Below are 14,561 nucleotides of genomic sequence, written 5' to 3'. Positions count from 1 at the left end.
AGATGGATTGGAGGTGTTCCTGGATGTGTATGGGGTGTTTCTGAACTCCAGCAAACTTCAAATGGCCGGGGGATGGCATATATATAAACCACCAAGTTGAACTAGCCGTTTAGAGCCGTTACCCAATTTTCTGCGAGGGCACCGATTTAACCGGTGGGGTATCATCGGTTCAACCGGTCACTCACGGCTCTAAACTAGCGATTGGCCTTGTGACACGCTAACGTAGTAGTAACCGGTTAGGCCGGTGCATTGCACCGACGCCACGTTGGTTCAACCAGTGCTGAAGAGATCTTCCTTGACTTTCCTGCAGCGCTGACGTCATTGCCCCGATGCCTTACTCCTGTGCACCGTCGGTTTAACCGGTGCTGAAGACTTGGTTCTTAGCCGCTTGACATGCTCTCTGGCCAATAGTACGATGAATGCACCGACACTTATTTTTTGACCGTCGGTTCAACCAGTGCTACTGAGATTTCTTGACTTGATCTTCATGCGCTCTGTCCAATGTACTGATGCCTTTGCGTCGGTTTATCCGGTGATCATCGGTTAAACCGGTGCTTGGTCATCGGTAAAACCGGTGCTACTGTTTCTCCATCCATTTGTCCAAATCGTCGCTGCGATCATTTGGACACTTCAAATATATTCTATCTCTATTTTTTCAATATGGTTTGGCATCGCGACGGTGAGTTGGACATCTCAACGGTGAATTGGACGTCTTGGAGATGGTTTGGACATCATCCATGGGACCTAATAAATCCTACAAATGTGGTCTCACAAACTTGTTAGTCCCATTGATTATGTTGTCACACAATCACTAAAATCGCAAACAATGGCCTAATGGGGCCATGATCCTTACAATATAGCTATTGCAAAGTCCACAATGTTTAGTGAAAAATAAGTAGTAGTGGGGTGATATGGAGGAAGAGAAGAAAGGAGAGAGAAAGAGGAGGGAATGAGATAAATTGGTATTAATTTATTCCTTATGGACAACCTAAAGCTTATGTGTACCTTTTGCTAGAGACTAGTATATGGACCACCTTCACAATAGTTGAGGTAGGTTGGTTGCAACATTTTAGTTCCTATGGATTGCTTTTGGAGTGCATGACGGTCGCTGTACATAGCTCAAAATATAGCCGGACCCGCATACCAGCCCCATGTAGTCTTGCACTACATGTATTAGACTATCTTTTGATTAAGAGATAGCTTTTTTCTCTCTCACTCTTCTACCTAGATAAAATTTTATATTTTAATCCTATAAGCTAGCTGACTCGGCCTAATAAGCATTATATAACCCCATGCATACAGACACCAAAAAGAAAATTCCTCCGATCTCCTATTTAGACTGCCACCGTGCTAACTCAGGATGCAGAATTTTGTGGGTCGACCCCAATGACCCGAAACCCAATTCCTGACTAGTAGGGTAGAAACCCAAAAAGCCGACCCGAAAAAATCTTTAGTGCTACACTGATTCACATAATGGGTCATCGGGTTTACCCAAAAAATAACACCACCGCAACGGAGAACTTCAGAACCACGCTCCCTCTTCTTCTGTTCACGATGGCCATGCTCGCAATAACCTCAAGCTAACAAGCCCCCTCCCTAATCTTCAGCGCAGACCTGGCGAACGAGAGTGGGCCCTCAGCGTGGGACATAGTGCCGGCGATGTGCGCAACACCGATGGGCTCTTGGCAGCAGCGCCAGCGGTCACCGGGCAGATCAGGAGGACAAGGTGTGAAGCCGCGATCGTGGGAGCGGCGCCTAGCGCGGATAGTCGGCGGCGACGATTCATCTATGTGTTGCGATGATGCTGAAAGCCAATGGAGAGGGGTGCTGCAGGTCTTGATTTACTTATTTTCAGATCGATTTGAGTTGAGGCTAGTTAGTCTGATTTGATGGAGGAGCTCGATCCATTACCAATAAATCGATATGAGCGCTGAAGGACCTCGATTTGAGCGCCATGGACATCGATCGACATCAATGGCGTCGTCGATGGGGAGAGTTGGTTAGGCTGTGGCAGGGAGGGAGACGGGAAGGGCGTGCCATGGCCGGGGCGCCGTCGGCGAGATGCGAACAGGGGCGGAGGCGGACGCCATCACCGCCACCTCAGGACCTCACTCCGCGCTTCATGGAGAGCATATTAGCATTCGATCGAGCGCCGAGATATGTGTATGTGAAGCGATTTCTTCGAAGAGCTCTGCTTCGACATGTCCGCCAGATTCAGCAAGAAGGTTTTTGGGTACCCATTAGTTTTTTGGGTAATCTTATATTTGTTTTTAGGTCAACTCATTACATAGACTTGTTATATTGGGTTGAGCGGGTTGAGCACTGGTTGACCCAAAACCGACTCACTTGCATCTTGAGTGCTAACAGTTAGATCAGAGAGTTGTCTCGTCCCCACCCAAACTCTCTCCAATCTCCATCTTCCACCACTCACCAATCGCCTGCATTGCATACAGTTCAAATGTCCAATCTTTCGCTTTTTCGGTATGTACACAGACAGCACCGACCAATCCAGCTATATGGCGGACGAGGCTGAGAAGAGCACGAACCGTGTCCCTCTCCCTTCATATTATCCCTCAAACCCAGAGGAGGAAAGAATAGTAAAAAAAAAGAGATTTACTCCTTTTAAGGTGATTTAGGTCTTGTATTTGCGTAAGTTATCAACGTGGACTGTTACGTTGAATTCCGTCCAGGATCGATTTTGTTTGTCTTGTTTTGTTTTGTTTTGTTTTGTTTTTGTATCTTGTTTTTTTGTCTAATGTTATAGGTGACTTACGAGAATGCAATATCTAAGTCACCTGATCAGGAAACATATCCAAAGAAAAATATTTCATCTCTTCTCTACGGGGTAATAATTAGAAAACGAGCCATGGGCACCAGTTCCAAAGGGCCTTAGTGATGGGGACGTGGGTTCCCGATCTTCCGTCAGGTTCTGGATAACTCTCGTTGTAGGCGGAGCGAGACACACCGATCCGGCTTCAGATCCTAAGACCCGAATCCAGCAATCTTAGCACCACAACTCCTCTGGTTATCAACTGTGTCACAACCCGGTTGACCTCGCCAAGAAGGCTAATCCCTGCAAGCGCAACGAAGAACACAAGCAAGAACTCGAAAGAAACACAGCTCAAATAGAGTGACTCTGCAGATGAATGATTAATCTCACAAGTTGGGGTTTCACAAACCGATGAACGGCGACAACTGTTCTTGACAGAATGAATCTAAGCAAAACCCAAGTAACCTAATGGCGGCTGCTGTGTATATAGAAGAGAGAGGCTAGGGGGGCGGCCAAGGGGGTGGCCGGGCAACCCTAGGGAGTACAAGGCCTTCGGGCCCAAAAACTGGCGTCGCTGCATCCAGGCAGATTCTGGTCGTCATGTTATTTCGACGATTCCCGTCGACTCCGAGCGTATTTTGATATGGGATCAGTTGGGTTGGAAAGCTTATCTCCTTAGCTTTCCAACGATATATAGAACGCCCAAAACGAAGCCCGTATGTGGCCTGGGCGTCCGTTTTCGTGAGGCCTGCTCCTGCAGTCCGAACCGGACTCGCGAATAAATCGGACTTCAATGTGGATTGGGCTTTGAACTCTATCTTCGCTTGGGCCTTGGTCATATGTGTATTGGTCATGTCCTCATCATTCAAATGATGGGGACGTGGGTTCCCGATCTTCCGTCAGGTTCTGGATAACTCTCGTTGTAGGCGGAGCGAGACACACCGATCCGGCTTCAGATCCTAAGACCCGAATCCAGCAATCTTAGCACCACAACTCCTCTGGTTATCAACCGTGTCACAACCCGGTTGACCTCGCCAAGAAGGCTAATCCCTGCAAGCGCAACGAAGAACACAAGCAAGAACTCGAAAGAAACACAGCTCAAATAGAGTGACTCTGCAGATGAATGATTAATCTCACAAGTTGGGGTTTCACAAACCGATGAACGGCGACAACTGTTCTTGACAGAATGAATCTAAGCAAAACCCAAGTAACCTAATGGCGGCTGCTGTGTATATAGAAGAGAGAGGCTAGGGGGGCGGCCAAGGGGGTGGCCGGGCAACCCTAGGGAGTACAAGGCCTTCGGCCCCAAAAACTGGCGTCGCTGCATCCAGGCAGATTCTGGTCGTCATGTTGTTTCGACGATTCCCGTCGACTCCGAGCATATTTTGATATGGGATCAGTTGGGTTGGAAAGCTTATCTCCTTAGCTTTCCAACGATATATAGAACGCCCAAAACGAAGCCCGTATGTGGCCTGGGCGTCCGTTTTCGTGAGGCCTGCTCCTGCAGTCCGAACCGGACTCGCGAATAAATCGGACTTCAATGTGGATTGGGCTTTGAACTCTATCTTCGCTTGGGCCTTGGTCATATGCGTATTGGTCATGTCCTCATCATTCAAATGATGGGGACGTGGGTTCCCGATCTTCCGTCAGGTTCTGGATAACTCTCGTTGTAGGCGGAGCGAGACACACCGATCCGGCTTCAGATCCTAAGACCCGAATCCAGCAATCTTAGCACCACAACTCCTCTGGTTATCAACCGTGTCACAACCCGGTTGACCTCGCCAAGAAGGCTAATCCCTGCAAGCGCAACGAAGAACACAAGCAAGAACTCGAAAGAAACACAGCTCAAATAGAGTGACTCTGCAGATGAATGATTAATCTCACAAGTTGGGGTTTCACAAACCGATGAACGGCGACAACTGTTCTTGACAGAATGAATCTAAGCAAAACCCAAGTAACCTAATGGCGGCTGCTGTGTATATAGAAGAGAGAGGCTAGGGGGGCGGCCAAGGGGGTGGCCGGGCAACCCTAGGGAGTACAAGGCCTTCGGGCCCAAAAACTGGCGTCGCTGCATCCAGGCAGATTCTGGTCGTCATGTTGTTTCGACGATTCCCGTCGACTCCGAGCGTATTTTGATATGGGATCAGTTGGGTTGGAAAGATTATCTCCTTAGCTTTCCAACGATATATAGAACGCCCAAAACGAAGCCCGTATGTGGCCTGGGCGTCCGTTTTCGTGAGGCCTGCTCCTGCAGTCCGAACCGGACTCGCGAATAAATCGGACTTCAATGTGGATTGGGCTTTGAACTCTATCTTCGCTTGGGCCTTGGTCATATGCATATTGGTCATGTCCTCATCATTCAAATGATGGGGACGTGGGTTCCCGATCTTCCGTCAGGTTCTGGATAACTCTCGTTGTAGGCGGAGCGAGACACACCGATCCGGCTTCAGATCCTAAGACCCGAATCCAGCAATCTTAGCACCACAACTCCTCTGGTTATCAACCGTGTCACAACCCGGTTGACCTCGCCAAGAAGGCTAATCCCTGCAAGTGCAACGAAGAACACAAGCAAGAACTCGAAAGAAACACAGCTCAAATAGAGTGACTCTGCAGATGAATGATTAATCTCACAAGTTGGAGTTTCACAAACCGATGAACGGCGACAACTGTTCTTGACAGAATGAATCTAAGCAAAACCCAAGTAACCTAATGGCGGCTGCTGTGTATATAGAAGAGAGAGGCTAGGGGGCGGCCAAGGGGGTGGCCGGGCAACCCTAGGGAGTACAAGGCCTTCGGGCCCAAAAACTGGCGTCGCTGCATCCAGGCAGATTCTGGTTGTCATGTTGTTTCGACGATTCCCGTCAACTCCGAGCGTATTTTGATATGGGATCAGTTGGGTTGGAAAGCTTATCTCCTTAGCTTTCCAACGATATATAGAACGCCCAAAACGAAGCCCGTATATGGCCTGGGCGTCCGTTTTCGTGAGGCCTGCTCCTGCAGTCCGAGCCGGACTCGCGAATAAATCGGACTTCAATGTGGATTGGGCTTTGAACTCTATCTTCGCTTGGGCCTTGGTCATATGCGTATTGGTCATGTCCTCATCATTCTCCCCTTCTTGGTTTTGAGTCGTCCTCGACTCAAAGTCGCTGATGCTTGCGGAAGTAGTTGTTCCCATTCTTGACATGATCCTGCGTTGGTCCCCTTCTTGAAATTGAACCTGTTGTGACAAAATAAACAAAGAAGAACAAGAGGAACTCTGCGTGATAGGATTAGTCTTAAAATAGCCCTCTTTTTCATCAAATTGTTGCATAGCAAAAGAAGATTTCAGATTTGAACACATATAAACACGATGCACCATGTACTCTCCTTTACAATTATAATTGCCAATAAAGTGATATGTACATCGAGATAACCATGGCAATCCAACACATTTAAATTTCTCCTCCAAACTACTAAGTGCACACAAAGTATCAAACTCTATATAACCCAAAGTATTTAAAGAAGACAACAATTTCCTTTCATCCTTTTCTGTAGCAATTGGAATCAAATGTTTATTTTTAGCATAAGTCTTTGGTTCTAAAACAAAAGAATCAGTTTCCTTCACAAGTTGTGGCACAGTGATAAACATAGAACTATCACACAACTCTTTTTTATCACAAAAATCAGTAGAATATTTATCATGTGACAAAGTCAATTCAGATTTGGTGTCCACTAAATGTTGCTCTATTATAGCATGAGTGGTGGATAATTTCAGCACATCAAGAGAGCTCTTACCTGAGACAATTACCTGTTCATTCTCTATCACCTTGTCTTCTGTTTTAGATACATGCTGCAAAATATTAGGTCCAACAGAAGACAAAATGATATCTTTAATTTGTACAAAATCAGATTTAGAGGAAAGCACTGTAACATCTGAAATAATCTATTCTTTTCTAAAAGGCTCATTCTTTCTTCTCTCTGCTCTTTCAAGATCGGCTTCTAAAATTTCAGTTGCGGTCATAGATTTAAGTGTAATTTTTCTTCCATTGTAGTTGAAAGAATATCTATTTGCAACCTTTTTATGTACCACATCATTTATATTAATCCATGGCGTTCCTAGCAATAAATGACATGCTTGCATGGGTACTATATCAAAATCAGCACTACTCTTGTAAAAACCAATGCTAAATTCAATATGTGCAAATTCAGTTACCTTAATCTTTTCGTAAGAATTTACCCATTGCATGTAGTATGGATTTGGATGTGGCTTTGTGGTCAGACCAAGCTTCTCGACCAGCTCTAAACTTGCAAGGTTGTTGCAAGTCTCACCGTCAATGATGACTCGGCAACGTCGTTCCATCACGGCAAAAAAAGTCTGGAACAAATTGTTGAATTGATTTTGCTCCACTTTCTCCATTTGAGAACTCAACACTCGTTGAGCAATCTCAGTGTTTCCTGACATTGTTAGTAAGTAGACAAAAGAAAACACAAAAGGTTATCCCTATCAACTACTATATGTGGATGTGGATGGTGGAAACACAATCTCGCACATCTTACCAAGCTCTTACAAGTGTTCTTACCAATACAAAGCAGGGGATGGTACAACCGGTGGCTGGTTCGTGATACCTGTGAGGAAGTGGTACCAAGATTGCAAGATCCTTTGGGTGTACTGATCTGAAGTAATATGTGGAGCTTCGGGGGGCTTTATTTAGTAGCAAGGATTAGCACAATTGAAAATCAGATAGCAAAAATTGAATAAATATCCAAAGTACTTATCAATGTTGCTGGCCTAAACGTGTTCCTAGAACTAGTTCAAACAAGCAGGCGACATATACCAAGCACAAAGGACACAAAAGGATGCAAGCACTTCTGATTTTTTTTCCTTTTTTTTGTGCGGCTCTTTTTTATGCACTTGCCTTTTTCTTTCTTTCTTTTTCTATTCAAAAGTGCCACAAGAGCAAGAGACAACTCCACACTATCACAAAATTGTTGTCTGTAAATTACAGATTTGCTACACAAACTTATACAGGTTGTTTGACAAATTTAGAGACTTCAAACACGAAAACTTACAACACGAAAGTTGTAGATCCTCCTTTTCTCTTTCTTTGCAATATATGGAAAGTCTCTTTTGGATAAAGGAAGTAGAAGATATTGACCCCGAAATACAGACTACTCAGAAATTTCTGGGTCACTAACAGATTTACTTCCAATACAGATTAGGCACAGATAACTACATTTTCTGGAATTCTCACAATTGATAAAGTTGTAGATAATTTCACAAGCTTTCCAGAAAGTACTAGAACACAAAAATCCGAGTTCATATGCGAGAGATATCAACAAAATACCGAACTGGACAGAAACAAGTCCGAACCGGACGTGATGACGGGATGGAAAAGGACACGGTGACACGATGCAAAACTCAAACCAATCTAAGAACTCGATCTAAACCAGCAACAAGACCATGACTATGGACACAAACTCAATGATGCGGACTCCGATGTCAAAATATGCAATGGCTTAAAAGGGCTAATGGGATGGGAAAACAGCACGAACACAAAATTTTCTAGGGCTTTTTGGTGGACTGTGGGACAATGGCGAAATTGATGAAACTAAAGATAGATGTGAAACCTGACAGTAAACCTGAGTCTCTGAATACCAAATGATGGGGACGTGGGTTCCCGATCTTCCGTCAGGTTCTGGATAACTCTCGTTGTAGGCGGAGCGAGACACACCGATCCGGCTTCAGATCCTAAGACCCGAATCCAGCAATCTTAGCACCACAACTCCTCTGGTTATCAACCGTGTCACAACCCGGTTGACCTCGCCAAGAAGGCTAATCCCTGCAAGCGCAACGAAGAACACAAGCAAGAACTCGAAAGAAACACAGCTCAAATAGAGTGACTCTGCAGATGAATGATTAATCTCACAAGTTGGGGTTTCACAAACCGATGAACGGCGACAACTGTTCTTGACAGAATGAATCTAAGCAAAACCCAAGTAACCTAATGGCGGCTGCTGTGTATATAGAAGAGAGAGGCTAGGGGGGCGGCCAAGGGGGTGGCCGGGCAACCCTAGGGAGTACAAGGCCTTCGGGCCCAAAAACTGGCGTCGCTGCATCCAGGCAGATTCTGGTCGTCATGTTGTTTCGACGATTCCCGTCGACTCCGAGCGTATTTTGATATGGGATCAGTTGGGTTGGAAAGCTTATCTCCTTAGCTTTCCAATGATATATAGAACGCCCAAAACGAAGCCCGTATGTGGCCTGGGCGTCCGTTTTCGTGAGGCCTGCTCCTGCAGTCCGAACCGGACTCGCGAATAAATCGGACTTCAATGTGGATTGGGCTTTGAACTCTATCTTCGCTTGGGCCTTGGTCATATACGTATTGGTCATGTCCTCATCACTTAGGTACCAGATTTCGAACCGGTACCCCGAAACCGGGACCAAAAATGTCGGTCTAAGACACCGAGGTTTTCAACCGGTGTCTAAGTTCTTCTTTCGTACCGGTTGGAAATAGCAACCGGTACCAAAGGCCACCACGCCTTTTCCATCATGTCCTCTCCCGTTCCCTCGCATCCTCTCCCGTTCCCCTCACACCCCCCACCAGTCATTCGAATAATCAACCACAAAATATAGATACAACCCATAGATTTCGCAAATCATTCAAAGAATCGATTACAAGATAGATACAATCCATACAATTTCACATGCATCTCTATTTCAGAAAAATAAGAAAAAAAGAAAAAAAATCACCCACGGCGGCAGCTTCTCGCTCGCCCACTGGGACTCCTCGGCAGCTGCCCACACTTCACGGCTCAACGCGGAGCTGCTCGACGCTGTTGGAGCAGCTCACCGCCACGGAGACCCTCGCCGGACGGGAGTTGCTCGCCCGCCACGGAGCTCCTCGCCGGCCGCGCGGAGCGGCTCACCCGCCGCGGAGCTCCTCGCCAGCCACGCAGAGCCGCTCGTCGTTGCTCGCCACCGGGTGGACCCGCTCGCCGCCGGGTAGAGCTGCTCGCCCCACTGGGGCTAGCTCCCACGGCCGGCTCCCGCGCGAAGCTTCTCACCGGCCGCGCGGCGCCAGCCACGCGGATCCGCTCACCGTTGCTCGCCGCCGAGTGGACCCGCTTGCCGCCGGGTAGAGTTGCTCGCCCCACGGGGGCTAGCTCCCACGGCCGTCTCCCGCGTGGAGCTGCAGTCACAAATTAAACCAATTAATTTTGCCACGAAGAGGAAAGCAAGTAAGAACAACGGCCGCATGAGTGCATACATAGCTTGCCTGGATAGCTTCCGATATGAAGCTGGGGACCTAACCGGCGGTGCCGAACTCCAAGATCTTCTGCATGGCGGCAAGCGGAGCCCGCGTGCTCTGCGGCGGCAGTGGCGGCCGGCGCACCACGGCAGCGCCTGGCGGCGGCAGCGGCCAGCGGCTAGCTGCCCGCACGCCCGGCAGCTCCTTGCGCTCCGCGGCAAGCGGAGTCCGCGCACTCCGCGGCAGCGGCCAGCGGCTAGCTGCCCACATGCCCGGCTTCTTCAGCGAGAGAGGATAAGGCACAGAGAGGTTAGAGGTGGAGAAATAAGAGGGGTAGAGATAAGAGTGAGGAGTCGTCAGGGACTTGGAAATATCGAGAAGCGAGAGGCTGGCTTTTGGTACTGGGTGATCGTTTGCACCGGTGCGTATGTCGAGGGCTAGCATAGGCACCGGGTCATGGCATGACCCGGTGCTAATGTCTGCTCCATAAGCACCGGGTCGTGCCACCACCCGGTGCCATTGATGGATGGCTAATTTGGTACCGGCTCATGGAATTAACCGGTGCCTTTGTTTGTGCATTGGTACCGGTTTGTGCATTGGTACCGGTTTGTGCTGTGGTGCGCCTTGCCAGCGCTCAACACAGGCCTAAGGTACCGGCTATTGTTGCAACCGGTACAGATGTCTCATATTAGTACCGGTTCATACAACAAGTGGTACTTTTGGCCTGGATTTTTGACCTGTTTTCTAGTAGTGAATATAGTCTTTTCACTTTCAGGTAACAGCCAAGGGAGCGTCGTTACAGTAACAAAGGATATAATATAATTAAATTAAAGAATGATCTAAATTTCACTGGTATAGAAAGAGATGAGACAATTTTTTACTTGCACATAGGGAATTTTCTCTAAATATAATTTTGCCGCGCACATGTTTGTACACGCTGTCCGTTGATCTACTAAAATTTAGCTAGAGTTGTGTTTCAAAGATCCTGACAATCTTATCATGACATATCTTTCTTTTTTTGAGATTACACGGTACAGCTCAGACACTCACAACGCACGCACACTCACACCCCTATGAACACACGTACGCAAATCCTACTCCTATGAGCATCTTCGAAGACCGAGCCGGCAAATCCTCGAGATTGACGAAGTCACCACTGGCACCTTGCTGTCGATGGGAACATCGCCTACCACTAAATGCACAACGCCGTTAAATCCCAGAATATTCGCTCCCAAAGAGAGTCGAACCCAGGACCTCATGTGCTACCGGGGCTCTTATAACCTCTAGGCTACAAGCCCTTTCTCTATCATCTATCATGACATATCTAATATACTACCACTCTCTCTCTCTTTTTACCTGTATATATACATAGGGATTTGAGTAATCAAGGGGACGTCCGTTTCCGCGCGTACGCGTTGACACCTTCTTCTTCTAGAGTAGAGAGAGCTAGCTGAGCTATCTAGCTTCTCCTAGAGCCGTTGCTATCACGCACGCACACAGACCACACACACAAGCTTATCACGGACCAGCGAAAGCTGGTAACGGTGTTTGCAAAAGCAACGCCCGTCCTGTCCTCCTGTTTATACGCGCTGCATGGCGCACTACTCCGCTTGGCTTCGCATTTTTAGGTATGGTGTGCGTAGTGGAAGGTGTAAAGTCCCATCGTCTTTTCCTTCGTTCCCCCCCTGTCATGGGGCGGCGGCTCGACTCGACGGGACGACGACGACGTCCCCTCGCTCGATCGCTCCTTCCTTCGCCGCCCTCCATCATGCTCACCGGCACGCGCTGTCGGCCGCTCAGCCTCCATTCCTCGCTGCCCTTGACGATGCTTCAAGCCTTGTCGATCCATCATCCATCCATGGCCGCGCCCCAGCGCCACCCGGGCATCGATTTCCAGAGACGTGCACCCGTTCCGCCGGTTCCACCGTCTCGTGGCACTGACAACGAGAGATGCGTGAGTGAGATCGTCGTCCCTCGATCGGTTTCGGCCGGCGGCGGGCCCCGCCACCACGGGCCGGCCGATGAACGGACGTACGGCCGGCCGGCCGGCACGGCACGGCACCGATTCCCGGTCGAGTGGAGCTCGATTTCCGCGCGGATCGATGGGCCAGCCCCGCCCGCACGCGCGCCGCGCCACCAACCGCCGCCGGACGCCGGTTACGCTACCTGCGCGGTCGCTGTCGTCGTCGTCTTCGATGGATGGAGCCATCGATGGCTCGGGGGTAGTGGTGGCACTGCCGCACGCGCCTGCCCGCGGCGCCAGACAGAGCGATCACCGGCTGCGACTCCGGGCGGCTGATTGACGGGCCCGGCGACCCGGCGCGCATCGATGGCCAGGCCAGGCCATGCTGCCTGCCGTGTGTGTCCGGCCGGCCGCGCGCGATGATTTGCCCGTGCCCACACGGCCGGATCGGAGAATCTCCGAGGCGAGGCGATCAGCCGGCGGGGCCGTTTCTTTTCCGTAGCTGCTAGCCCGGTCGGCCCCTGTCTTTCCAACTGCTTTTGACGCGCGCGCTTTGCTGTGCAGGCTGCAGTAGTACTACCAGTACCAGACACTCAGGCAGTTTGCGTCCGTCTGAATCGAATCGCTCGATAACCTTTGGCTGCTCATCATCAGCTTTGCTGCAGATTTGGTCTGGTCAACTCGCCAATAATCATTCGCGCTGATTGCAAATATACAGTAGCATTTGCTGTAACTCATGAGCAACTTAATTTGAACAGCTTGATGCTTCTTCAGACAAATATACATCACTAGTGCAATGTTAATTATGCTTATGTCTGCTTCAGAAGATGTAACCCAACCAATGTTATGTTTAGAACAGAAATAAAAATATACGTACGCTACATATTTGTTAGAAAATTGCGCCTTTCAGCTCGCCCAGCTGACATTATTCGGCACTCGGCAGACACTAAAAAAGCTTATTGTGTGATTAAAGTGGTAGCATTTATCAAAGCGAAGAAGATTACGGAACTGCTTTATAGGAGTATTCCATTATATATGCTTGCTTGTCCTTTATATATATGCACATACCTCACGCCATAATGCAAGGGAATATACTCCAGTCTTCCTCTCTGATTATCCGATCCGAGCTATACATTTGTTTGTATATATATGCGTATATATAAGCATTCATCAACACTGCACAGAAACAAGAAGATTGCCACTCATCAGTATCTATATGCAATTTTGCTTTCACGGCATGTTTCTGATTATTCCCTGGTTCATAAGAACCTACCTCTCCAGCCACTCTCTGACGATGATGACTTCAGGGTGACGAGTGCATGACACAGCAACGTAGTAGTATTTCCGTTAATATATATGTGTGTACCAAGGTCTCAAGCTAGAGGATTAGACTAATGATCACAAGCGCCGACAGGTGATGACTACCGATGGGGAACAAAAAGAGATGGACAAATGCGATAGGCTCATAGGCACCACATACTAGCTGCCTGTGTCTAGCTATAGTACACCACCCTACGTATGTAGGGAGGGTACACCCACACACTGCCTCTTTTTCAGGAAGGGTAAACTCCCTACTATATCAATAATCAACTGTATGTCGCATACTACCTTTCTGCCCACAAATCGTATTTTTCAATTGACAATGACAAAATATTATGGAAGTGTTTTTCATGATAAATCCAATGATATGGGCATACAATCAATCTAAACAGTTTCTCTTAAATTAAGTAGTCAAAAATAAACTTGTCTGATTTTGTAATTTTCAATCCACGGTTAACTAGTTTTCTCCAGTAAGTAAGAACTGATGAAGCTTCTTGTTATTCATCAATAATATTACTATAAAAAAAGAAAATTGTATGTTTTCAGCAAATGAAAATATACATTCTCTAGATTTTGGATAGAACTTCATATACTCTGGTTTAATGTTTCTCTATATTTGCATGAAACCAGAAATTTGTACACACATCCCTATTCATGCATGATAAAGCATAAGAACTGTGTAAACTAATTTGTCCTTATTGGTCCACACAATTATTACTGTACTTTGTTGATCAGCATCTTGTCATCACTCTTTCCTTATATACAACAGAATGAGGACAGAGAATTAATCTGCGAGTTCATTTAATTTCATGCATGGCACAACATTACATGGGCATATGTCCATGCATCAACTAACGGCATAGAGTTATATGATTATTATCATGCACAAATGGACAGGGAGTAGGAGGAAGCAAGCTAGCACTCTGTTCCACACATAGGACAAGGCACTGGGGGGACTACATGTATGCAGTGGTACTGGTGGTCCTATATATACCTTCCATTTTTAACCACCTGTCATGTTGTGGTTTGAGAGCCACCAGGTATCTTACTATTCACTAACAACTTACTGAAGAGAATGTGACAAGTTTATAGTTGCACTTTACTTATTACAAGGTAACTAAAATAAGAGCAACTCTAATAGTGCCAGTAATTCCTTTTTAATTTGACACCTTTCAGACTATTCACCCCCTTGGCCTAACCTAGGAGCTACTGCTTCTTCCCAAAATTAAGAGTTCAACAACATCGAGGACAAGGCAAACCAGACAAAGATTTGGTATAT

General features: G+C 47.4%; 1 long non-coding RNA gene across 1 annotated transcript; it reads right to left on the bottom strand.

Annotated features, from left to right (window-relative positions):
* Positions 1–9,369: 9,369 nt before the first annotated feature.
* LOC120653993 lies at positions 9,370–10,389 on the bottom strand. The gene is made up of 2 exons (XR_005666925.1): positions 10,018–10,389; positions 9,370–9,939 (listed from the first exon to the last, which is right to left on the bottom strand). It is a non-coding gene; the product is annotated as an uncharacterized LOC120653993 (long non-coding RNA).
* Positions 10,390–14,561: the final 4,172 nt, after the last annotated feature.

Source organism: Panicum virgatum, chromosome 1N (genome assembly GCF_016808335.1).
Source record: "Panicum virgatum strain AP13 chromosome 1N, P.virgatum_v5, whole genome shotgun sequence".
NCBI lineage: Eukaryota > Viridiplantae > Streptophyta > Magnoliopsida > Poales > Poaceae > Panicum > Panicum virgatum.
Note: the sequence above shows the minus strand (reverse complement) of the source record. Positions and strands in the feature narration are given on the sequence as shown.